The sequence below is a fragment of the Geotrypetes seraphini genome, chromosome 2 (assembly GCF_902459505.1).
Source record: "Geotrypetes seraphini chromosome 2, aGeoSer1.1, whole genome shotgun sequence".
Lineage (NCBI taxonomy): Eukaryota > Metazoa > Chordata > Amphibia > Gymnophiona > Dermophiidae > Geotrypetes > Geotrypetes seraphini.
Window position 1 is genome coordinate 504,171,455 of NC_047085.1, and position 12,357 is coordinate 504,183,811.

Here is a 12,357-nt window from a genome sequence, read left to right on the forward strand (position 1 = left end):
AGAGTCTGTCATAGGGGAAAACACCCTCCAGGGATTCAAGACAAAGTTAGACAGGTTCGTGCTGAATCAGAACGTACGCAGGAAAGGCTGGTCTCAGTTGGGGCGCTGGTCTTTGACCAGAGGGCCACCACGTGAGCAGACTGCTGGGCATGATGGACCGCTGGTCTGACCCAGTAGTGGCAGTTCTTATGTATATATGTGCTCAGTTTTTATTTAAACCTACATTAATAAAAGTTGTTGTTTCCAAGGTTGATGTGCAGAGTCCCACTCCCCACTTGGTTTCTTTTTCTGTATTGTTTAACTTGGGGGTTGGTTTACCTGGTTTCTGTGGTTTAGACTAATCTTTGGTATGTACTGTCTCCCAGGGCAGAGCCCTGTTGCTCATTCTGCGCCCATTAACGCAGATGCTGGTCCGACATCAATTGCCTCTAGTGCCTACATTTGGTTTTGCGCATTGGCCTGCAAATGCTTATACTCAACCCCCAATTGTAACAGGTCACCTAAATGTTAAGCGCCATTTGGAGGCGTAAATTTATGGAATACTACCATGCACACTTGCCTCTGGCCTTCAAGCCAACTTATTTATGTACGTTAAAAGATAGAGAGAATGTTGCTACCGCTAGTTATGAAAGAGGACGCAAACGAATCAGAAGAGATTATTTATAATAATAATCATTTTTATATCTCCATGTTCAACACCGAAGATGATATAATAATTGTTTTACAACCTGAATGCACTGATTGTCTCAAAATGGCGATTTTGAGACAATCAGGGCCTTAGGGCCCCTCCCACTGCATCCCAAGATTGAGAGGGGGGAAGGCCCTTCATTCTCAGCATGCGGCCCTTTAGGCGGGAGGGAGTCTTGTCTTTGGAAGGTACAGCGGGGGTCCGGGGATGTGGGGGGGGGGTCCAGAAATGTTGGAGGATGTCAGGGAGATGTTGGGGGAGAGGTGTGTAGGGCTCCATGGCTCAGCTGATCTTGACAGGGGGGGGAACTCCATCAGCCGAGCCAGCAGAAATCCCTAAAACCAGCTCAGCTGATAAGGATTCCTCTGCCATGATCAGCTGATAGCAAGCCCTCAATGTGCTGTCCCCCACCCCCCCATCTCTGGGTAGTGGGAAGGGGTTGTGACCATTGGGAGAGTAAAGGGGGGAGTCATGCCTTAAACCCTCCAGTGGTCAACTTATCAGTTTGGTCCCCTTTGGGGCACTTAGACCTGTTTTACTTTGGTCTAAGCCCCAGCATGTAAGTTCAGCCTAGGATGTCCTGGAAAAGCTTCGATTATCTTTAGGACATCCAAGTGGAAGCCCGCCTGATTCCCACCTATAACATACCTTCCAACATGACCATTTGAGCTCTGGAGGACGTACAGCAGCTTAGAAGTGTTGCTGAACATCCAGAAAGTTTGCTTTGATTATCGGTACTAGGACGTCCAAGTGCTGATTTAGGCAGGTTTTTGGATGTTGTAGTTTTGATTATGAGCCCCATAGTGTATTTAATGAGCATGGACTCTGCTATGTGTATGAATAGCCTTTTCAAAGTGAACATCTTAAAAGATGTCCATCCAGCTTTAATTTTAAAACCCTTCAATTATTTGATGTTTTGTGACTATTTATTGATTTTTATGTCTGTATTTATTATATTGATGTATTGTTTTTTTACCTTCTTTTGGGGTTATGAGTAACTCATGCCTCGTTATGATGAATCAAAGATCCTCAGTTACATTCATTGAATTTTATTTATGTCTTTTATTTTTATTAAGGTCTATTTTGCATTAAGATATTTTCTATCAAGTTCTCATACAAATATTCATGTTTTTTTATTTTTATTGAGGATTGTTTTGTTTCACATAATCTGTCAAATTGACTATCTGACTAAAAATGTTGGTAAGTTCCAATTGATTTCAGTCATTGAACACAAATATAATTATTTGAAATATTTTATATTGTTTTATTACTGCTGTTTTGTTGGACGATTTTTATAATTTGTGCACATTTTGTTTTTAAGTCATTCATATGATATTGTTTTATAGAAATTATGTTTATTGTTTCATTATTATTATCTTTTTTTGATGCATCTGGGAAGGGGCATAAGGCTCTGATTGGTCCAGGCACATAAGGCCCCACCCATAGGAGGGTCCTTAAACAACCTGGGTCAGCCAGAGCCTCAGGCCCCTCCCTGGTGCATCCCAAGATGCACCAGGGAAGGGAAGGCCTATCATTTTGAATAAATTAATATAAACCATTCTGCATTTCCTTGAGAAAACAGTATAGAAAATTTAATAAATAAATAGTGTAAAGAGTTTCAGCCTCTGATAACTAGAGCTGGTATTGTGATATCATAACCTCATCAGTGATGTCACAATGGCTCGATTGTCCTAAACTTGGCTCACTTTTACTACATGTTGATTTCTAGTGATGCAGTGGTTAAAGCTACAGCCTCAGCACCCTGAGGTTGTGGGTTCAAACCCGTGCTGCTCCTTGTGACCTTGAGCAAGTCACTTAATCCACCCATTTGCCCCAGGTACATTAGATAGATTGTGAGCCCACCAGGACAGAGAGTGAAAAATGCTTAAGTACCTGAATAAATTAATGTAAACCGTCCTGAACTCCCCTGGGAGAACAGTATAGAAAAGTGAATATTTATTTTAAAAAATTTATTATTTATTTTAAAAATTTCTATACCATTGAAAACTAAACGGTTTACATGATTTACATACATAATATTATAAAAATATAATAAAACAGACACACAAACAATCCTCAGAAATCATATCTACAAACTAATACCATGCGTTAGTGGTAGAATAACACGTTTTAATGGTGACTCATGTTCAGAACTACACATATAAATGTATTTGTCAATGAACCTCATTCCTAGGTCTAGGCACACGGAGGAGGACCTCAATCTCTCAAGCACACTACAGCTGTGCATTATTTTTTCTTTATCATGTTTCACGTTTATGTACGATTTGATAAAATGCCCATCACAATGCATCTGGGCCATTTACAGATCAATAATTAAAACAGATAGAGAGATGAAGGGAGGGACAGATATGCAGAACAGAAAAGAAGACACATGATTAGCAAGATTGTGAGCCTTTGGGACAGTCGGGGAACTCTAAGTACTTTTTCTTCATTTTAATTATCTTACTTAATTGCATCTCTTGTGTATCTACTGTAAACCGCTTTGAACCTCACAGTATAGCGGTATACAAGAAATAAAATTATTATTATTATTATTATGATAGGCTAAAAAGAGGAAAGGATTTAAGTGTTTAGTACAGGCTACTATCCCGACCACATCCCGAAGCTAATCAAAGGAAGGTAAATCTTCTCTATTTTCCCTTTACTTTAAAGATTTGTATTTCATTCCTCCTTACCTAATGTTATGAGTATGTTAAATTGATTGTAATTTTGCATTTTTAACCCTTTCAGGACCAAGGGACATATTTGTCCCATAACTTTAAAATCCTATAAATTTTGATTGGGATAGTCTACAGTTCTAAATTTGATATGTACGGATTCCATAGGATACTGCCTTTATGTAAACAAACTGGTTCCGACATTCATTCATTAGCGTCGTTGCCAGATTGACGAGAAGATTCACTTGCCACACTGTCCATAAGCCAGAAGTTTGATTTTTTTAAAAAAAAAATAATGATATTTCACAAAAAAAATCAATATTTTGGCATCTGCAAGCCCTTTTTACCATAAAAATGTCGTCAAAACCACAAAAATTGGCCTACGATCCTTATGGTCCTGAAAGGGTTAAAGTACTTTTATTTATTGTATTGTCACCCAACAAATGTAATTTTAAACTGTACATCGCTTAGAAGTATGATTAAGCGATTAATCAAAAAATGTATTAAACTTGAAACTTGATTACTCAAAGGCATCTATATAGAAATGTTTTGAAGTCAGATTTAAATCTATCTGATGACGATTCCAGCCAAATATGAGTCGGGCGTGCAGCACGGTCACCACACATCCCAGGCAGCTCTGCCTCTGCCTCAGGAGACCCGATTTTAAGAGCCTAAGATGTGAAGATGCCTGGATCCAAACGGATGATTCCAGCTAGAGAATTTTTTTCCCTGTCCCAGCAGGAACTCATTTTCCCGTCCTCGCGAGTTCTTTTGCTGTCCCTGCCCCATTCCCGCAAGCTCCGTCCTCATCTGCACGAACCTCAAAACGCTTTAAAATCATACCTGTTCGAAGCTTGGGCGGTTAAGGCAGAGCTTACAGGAATGGGGCACGGACAGCGACAAACTCGTCGGGATGGTGAAATTGAGTTCCTGCAGGGACAAATTCTCTTAATTCCAGCACATCAGGCAGAGATTTTGACCTGCGACGGGTGCATATATGACGAGAAGTTGCTGGTGACCGGTGCAGTCGACTGCAGTTTGAAAGGCTGGGACCTGAGGAACGTACGGGAGCCTTTGACCTTTATGGCCATGCTTCTGCTATCAGGAGAGTACAATTTCCACCATTTCATGGAAACGGATTGGCCTCCTGCTCCTCTGACTTCGCTGTGAGATTCTGGGACTGTGCCAAGCCTTCCCCCTTGTTTTAGACCACTGTACGACATTCAGAGTTTACGGGTGGACTAAATGTAAGCTTTCACACACCTGGTCAGGTGACAGATTGTGCCTGGAATGAAACTGTGAAGATCGGTGTCCGGTCAAAAGCGTGCGAGACAATCGCGCGTGGACAGACCTGCCCAGACAATCGCGCGCTGGATTTCAACACTATTTTAAAGCATTCCGAGGGTGTGTGTGGGGGGGGAAAATCCCTCCACTTTACTTAGAAATGTTGCCGCTCCCGTTGTGTGGGGGGGGGGGGAACTCCTCCCCCATTACAGAGCAAACTGTAATTTTTCCCTAAAAAAACAGGAAAAAAGGCTGTTTCCTCTGTAATTGATGACTGATGGAAATGAAATCAAGTCCTTTCTGACTTTTGTGCTATTATGCATATTATATCTATTCCTTTTTATTTAATTTTGTTTAATTTTCATTTAAAATTTTCTTAGAATTCTATTGTAATGTAATGTAATGTAATGTAATTTATTTCTTATATACCGCTACATCCGTTAGGTTCTAAGCGGTTTGAAGAAAATATACATTAAGATTATAAATGAGAAGTAAGAAGGTACTTTAAAAATTCCCTTACTGTCCCGAAGGCTCACAATCTAACTAAAGTACCTGGAAATTAATAAAGAAGAGAAAATAAAGATGGTTGAAAAAAGAAAAATTCTATGTGAACTTATAGGATGGAAATTAAACTGACAGTGAAGAACTGTATGAAAAATACATATGGAATTCTATTGTTTAACTGTTTCTCATTCCATTCTATTCATATGCAGTCCTTTACCTTTTCTTTTTTCCTCACTTCTAATGTTTATTTTCTCTATATATTTTTATATTTAATTCTTAAAAGTATTTTCTATTTAATTAGTTTCTTTATAATACTTTATTATTTTTTTATTTTATATTTTTATTACTTTATTTATTATTTTGAAATGTACGTTTTATTTTTAACCGTATGTTATTGAGAGTTCTATGTATTCTTGTTAGGATGCTTTATATTTCATTTCCGCTATCTTTATTTTCCTATCTACTATTTGCTAATTTGTTTGTCTTTGGTACTTTAGTTAGATTGTGAGCCTTCGGGACAGTAAGGGAATTTCAAAGTACCCATTCTTTATTTATTTATCTTATTTTATTGTATCCTTTAATGTATATTTCTATGTAAACCGCTTAGAACTTAACGGATTTAGTGGCATATAAGAAATAAATAACATAACATAACATAACATAATGGGGGTGAGTTCCCTCCTCCCCACACCCCCCCTTCCAACGGGAGCGCCAACATGTCTAACTAAAGTGGTGGGGTTCCCCCCACACCCCTTCACGGCGCTTTAAAATAGTGTTGAAATCCAGCGCGCTGACGTCCTGCGCACGATTGTCTGGGCGGGTTTATCGGTTTCGCCTATGAGCCATGAAGATCTTATATCCCATCACGTCTGACAGCACCCGTGTAGAAGCCACCATCAACGCTAGCTTGTCACTTTTAATTTAATTGTGTGTGTTTTATCGTACCCCGCACAGAATTCTTGGATGCTGCAGGTAAGACATTTAAAAACAAACACATTGATTATAGCTAATCTTCTTACCTTTCCCATTCATCTATGTTTATGTCCATGAGCTCGCCTTGTTTCTACCATCATCTTTAGCTCTGATGCACTTTGTTGTTCTGGGTAATGTATGGCCTGTGTGCATTCTTCCTTTTTTTTCCCCCAAACCATACTGCAATTGTTATGCCCCCTTGCTGAGATCTGGCATAGATTTTATACTTCAAGGAAGCCACTTGAAAGTAATCTACGAGTGTCGGAGCTTTTACCGCTGCTGCCGGCGATAAAAAATGCTAACATGTCTTCATAAAAGGGGGTGTAAGTTTACATCTCAGGTCTTGCTGGTCGTTTCAAGGGAGGATCTTAATACCATATCCATACAGTTGGTGGAATACTCTACGACTTGACTAGCCATTGACTTTTACCAGAAATCCAGATCTGCAACTAACTGCTGGAAAGGTTTTGAGGCAAACCTTTCCTCCCTCACCCCATCTCACAAAGCATTCAGTAGCAGATTTAATGAGCTGGGGGAAGGAGAAGGTTTGCCTCAAAACCTTTCCAGCAGTTAGTTGCAGATTAGGATTTATGGCAAAAGTCAATGGCTAGGTCAAGTCGTAGAGTATTCCACCAACTGTATGGATATGGTATTAAGATCCTCCCTTGAAACAACCAACAAGACCCAAGATTACATTACATTAGTGACTTTTATTCCGCTATTACCTTGCGGTTCAAGGCGGATTACAGAAGAGATTATCTGGACGTTTCCAGAAGTGTTAGAGTTGAGCGGATTGGGGATTGAAATGCTTCCTGCGGTGTTAAGTTTGTCTTGATGGATTTCTTGAATAGCAGGGTTTTTACTTCTTTTCTGAAAATTTTGTAGTCTGGTGTCGTGATCAGTAGATTGGAGAGTTGGTGGTCTAGTTTCGCTGCTTGCGTGGCCAGTAGGCTATCGTACATTTTTTTGCATTTGACGCCTCTGATTGGGGGGTAAATGAATGGTGTCTGGGTTCTCCTTTGCCTGGTTGTGGTTTCAAGTTTCTTTATTTTTGATATACAAGTGTCTAAACGGTGTACAATATAAAAAGATTGCAAAAAAAAACAATTAAAAATAAATAGATAAAAACAATATTTTATCAGATATTAAAAATTCTAGATAAATTCAGGTTAACGTACATGCAACAGAAGGAAAGTAGGGGAGGGAAAGATTGTTTAAAATACATTGAAATAAAATTAATAAAAAGAGGACGGTAAATGGGGAGTGGCAAAACATTAGGAGGGAATCACTTCAGAAGATAAGGCGGTTGTTCAAGTAGGCTGGGCTGTCTCCATTCATGGCTTTAAATAGTAGAATTTGAATAGTATTCCTGCTTGTATTGGGAGCCAGTGTGAGTCGAGGTATGTGGCGAAGTGGTCGTATTCATTCAGCGAATAGATCAGTCTCAGAGCTGTGTTTTGTACTGTTTATAGTTCTTTTATCACAGGGATCTCAAAGTCCCTCCTTGAGGGCCACAATCCAGTCGGGATTTCCCCAATGACTATGCATGAGATCTATTTGCATGCACTGCTTTCATTGTATGCTAATAGATCTCATGCATATTCATTGGGGAAATCCTGACTGGATTGAGGCCCTCAAGGAGGGACTCTGACATCCTTGCTTTAGATCAGGGATCTCAAAGTCCCTCCTTGAGGGCCACAATCCAGTCGGGTTTTCAGGATTTCCCCAATGAATATGCATTGAAAGCAGTGCATGCATATTCATTGGGGAAATCCTGAAAACCCGACTGGATTGCGGCCCTCAAGGAGGGACTTTGAGACCCCTGTTTTATCATGACTGTGGGCCACGGGAGATAGAGGATGTTGCAGCAGTCTAAACCAGTGGTTCCCAACCCTGTCCTGGAGGACCACCAGACCATTCGGGTTTTCAGGCTAGCCCTAATGAATATGCATGGAGCAAATTTCCATGCCTGTCACTTCCATTATATGCAAATCTCTCTCATGCATATTCATTAGGGCTAGCCTGAAAACCCGAATGGCCTAGTGGTCCTCTAGGACAGCGTTGGAAACCACTGGTCTAGAAGTCCTAGGATCGTGTCACTTTGTTTTATCCTGAACTGCACTGGTTGCCTGTAGAGGCCTGTGTGCTGTTTAAATTGGGCTGTTTTAATTACAAAGTTCTTTACGGTTTAGCCCAGGGATAGGGAACTCCGGTCCTCGAGAGCCGTATTCCAGTTGGGTTTTCAGGATTTCCCCAATGAATATGCATGAGATCTATTTGCATGCACTGCTTTCAATGCATATTCATTGGGGAAATCCTGAAAACCCGACTGGAATACGGCTCTCGAGGACCGGAGTTCCCTACCCCTGGTTTAGCCCCTATTTACCTGGTTAGCATTTTCTCCATAGCTACGAATAAACATAGCAGAAAGACTCAAGCTCTATTCAATTTCTCTCCTGTAAAGAAGGGCTGCAAAAGTAAGAAATTTCTTAATCATTCTTTAGCAAATCAGGCAGCCTCCCATGAAAAAGAATTTTGTTCATGTTACTCACAGCCGACTCCTATGGACAATTTGGAAAACAGCTGAAAACGTATCTTTTCTCTAAATACTTGTTCACTTAACTTACTTCACCTACACATTGTGTTCATTATTGATAATCTTTTGTAAACCGCGTAGAACTTTTTGGTAACACGGTCAATAAATACAACGTAATGTAATGGACTAGGGATTGGCCAAAAAGACTCGGATACTGTGAAAAAACCAACTATAATAGATAACACTTCCACAATGGTCAGATGCACACTGTCTGATGGTGTATTGAAAAGCAAAGTGCAGAGTACCGATCAACCAAGATAAGTTGATATTTTCATCTATCACATAGTATATACACATTGGAGAGGCTGGGGCTCTTCTCCCTGGAAAAGCGGAGACTCAGAGGAGACATGATAGAGACCTACAAGATCATGAAGGGCATAGAGAAAGTAGAGAGGGATAGATTCTTCAAACTTTCAAAACAAATAAGAACAAGAGGGCAGAAAAAGGTGGAAGCTCCCTCTCGAGCTGTATGGGTGTCTCGTTTGCTATCTATGGGAAAGATGGAGGTAGCCATAGCAAAGAGACGACATAACTATATCGTCTATTTTCATACCTGGAGGAAGTTGGAAGATATACTGGATGCTCTGTAAGGGACCTTCTAGGGACCCTTGCCTTGTCGTCTGCCGGAAGAATGGGGTGGGGGGGGGGGAGGGATGGGGATTGTGGATAATTGGAGAACTTGTATTAAGCTGGGACATGGGGGATGTGGGCGTTTGTTTATTCGACATGAGTATATTTTGTTTTTCATTTACCGTTATTAACCTGCTGTTTGTACATGACATTCTTTGATGTATATATATACTGCTGAGTATATTGTATTGCTTCTGGGCATTGTTAACCATAAAAGTTTCTTTTCAATAAATACTTAAATATTAAAAAAAAAAAAAAGAACAAGAGGGCATTTGGAAAAATTGGAAGGGGACAGATTCAAAACAAATGCTAGGAAGTTTTTCTTTACCCAGCGTGTGGTGGACACCTGGAATGCACTTCCAGAGGATGTAATAGGACAGAGTACGGTACTGGAGTTCAAGAAAGGATTGGACAATTTTCTGCTGGAAAAAGGGATAGAGGGGTATAGATAGGGAGCTACTGTGCAGGTCCTGGACCTGTTGGGCCGCCGCGTGAGCGGACTGCTGGGCACGATGGATCTCGGGTCTGACCCAGTGGAGGCATTGCTTATGTTCTTATGTAAGTAGTGCAGTGTTTTTCTAATTAAAGGAGGTTTTTTCAGCCAGTGAGGTTAACGCTCAACCACCGTTATTCCACCATTGTGGAGGTGGGAGGGCCCTCGTCTGAGGCTTTTTCCTCCGTTGAGAATTGCAATCTCACTCTGCACTTTGCTTTTCAATACACCATCAGACACTGTGCATCTGACCATTGTGGAAGTGTTATCTATTATGGACTAGGGATTGGACCATGAGCTAGAATTGTTTTCTGTCAAAGAATTTTCGGATTTGCCTTAAGTTTCGCATGACCGCAAATGATTTCTGTATTGTTTTGTTGATTTGTGGTTGCACGGGATGGAAACTTACACCTCCTCCCCCCTTTGATGAAGACATGTTAGCGTTTTTTATCGCCGGCAGCACCGGTAAAAGCTCCGACACTCATAAAATTCCTATGAGCGTCGGAACTTTTACCGCCACAGCCAGCGATAAAAAACGCTAACGCTGCTTCATAAATGGGGGGGGGGGGTTAATTTTCTTCCACTCAAGAGATATCCAACAGTACAGCAGGTGCTGCTACTGAATTTTTATGTGGTGCTCTCCTGTGGAATATTTAGTATACTGTCAGGTGTAATGATTGGTTGAAACATTTATTACACCTGGCACATATAAAAAGGTTTCCTTTCACTGTGGATCACTTGATGTTTTCAGATGTGAAAGCTGAGCGAAACTGTTGTTTTACATGCGGTGTGTTAAAGGTTTGTTTCTATCAGGGGCAACATTTTTAGTTAATCCCCATCTCTGAAATTTATTCTACTCGCACTCGGTACAGAGAAGGGTGACAAAAATGATAAAAGGGTATGGGATGACTTCCCTATGAGGAAAGGCCAAAGCGGCTAGGGATCTTCAGCCTGGAGAACAGACGGCTCAGGACAGATATGACAGAGGTATTTAAAATACCGAGTGTTGTGGAAAGGGTAAAGTGAATCGTTAAATACTAGGATTAGGGGGCATGCGATGAAGCTACTAAGTAGTAGATTTTAAACAAACTGGAGAAAGTATTTCTTCACTCAATGTGTAATTAAAATTCTGGAATTTGTTGCCGGAGTATGTGATGAAAGCAGTTAGCTTAGCGGGGTTTTAAAAAGCTTTGGCTAATTTCCTAAAAGAGAAGTCCACAGGCCAGTATTGAGATGGCTTGGGGGAAATCCACTGCTTATTCCTAGGATAAGCCGCATAAAATCTGATTTCCTCCTTGGGATCTTGCCAGATACTTATGAGCCGGAAGGGCCACTGTTGGGAAACAGTGCTTGATGGGCCTTTGGTCTGTCCCAGTATGGCAATTCTTATGTTCTGAAGTACATGCAAATTGCTCATTTGCAGTCTTTTCAGATCTGATGAACAATTGAACCTCAGTTCAGCTGAAAGGTTTATTTCTGCTGTGGATCATTTCATGCCTTTCGGTAGCAACTGTTGAATTAAAACTTTTACCATATCAGTATATATAAGTGATTTCTTTTTTTTTTTTTTTTTTTGGGGGGGGGGAATATCTACAAACGACTGTGTTTTACACATACCATGACAGTAAAGAACCTCACTGCTAAGTCAGGGTAGGTAGAGTATGATTTAGACAAGTTCCTGGAGGAAAAGTCCATTGTCTGCTATTGAGACAAACATAGGGGGAGCCACTGCTAACTCTGGGATTGGAAACATGGAATGGTGCTACTATTTGGAATTCTACCAGTTACGTGTGACCTGGATTGGCCACTGCTGGAAACAGGATACTGGGCTAGATGGTCTGACCCAGTATGATTGTTCTTATCTTTAAAATTTACTGCCAATACATGCTGTAGTACTTGCATTGTGCCATAGACAGCTTCCTTTGGGAATTTATAAGATGTTACATGTATAGGCAGCTTACCCAGTTGTGCTTGAAAGTTCCTTTTATCGAGCTTGTAGCAACACAAAATGATGGGAAATATTTGTGTATTCTCCCATCACATTTTCTTGGTCTCAGATTACATTTCTTAGTCCCTGAAGATCTTTTCTTCCTTTCTCTACACAATTTAGAGTAGTCATTTGGGGCTACCACATCTATGATCAAATCTGTTTACAAATTCTGTTGCATCCACCCTTTTAGTACCAGTGGATTCTCATTCATTCCTTCCAGTTGTCAGAATCCGTGTCCAAGTTTAAAGAAGGTGAAAGGATTCCAGATATTAGTTTTCATATTTCAACACCTTTTGCTATGAGACACATTCCTCTTTTGGCTCGGGGAAGCACAGTCGGCATACAGTGATTTTATAATTGATCTTGTGGAGGAAGAGGAGTTTTCTCGTTCATACATCCAGTTTTTAAAAGATATTTAAAAGACCGGTCCACAAAGCAACTGCTGTAGGAAAGTGCAGACACTGGCAGCTGATTAATGGCTTGCATTTTATTCTGTGATAATGCCCACTTCATTATAATAAT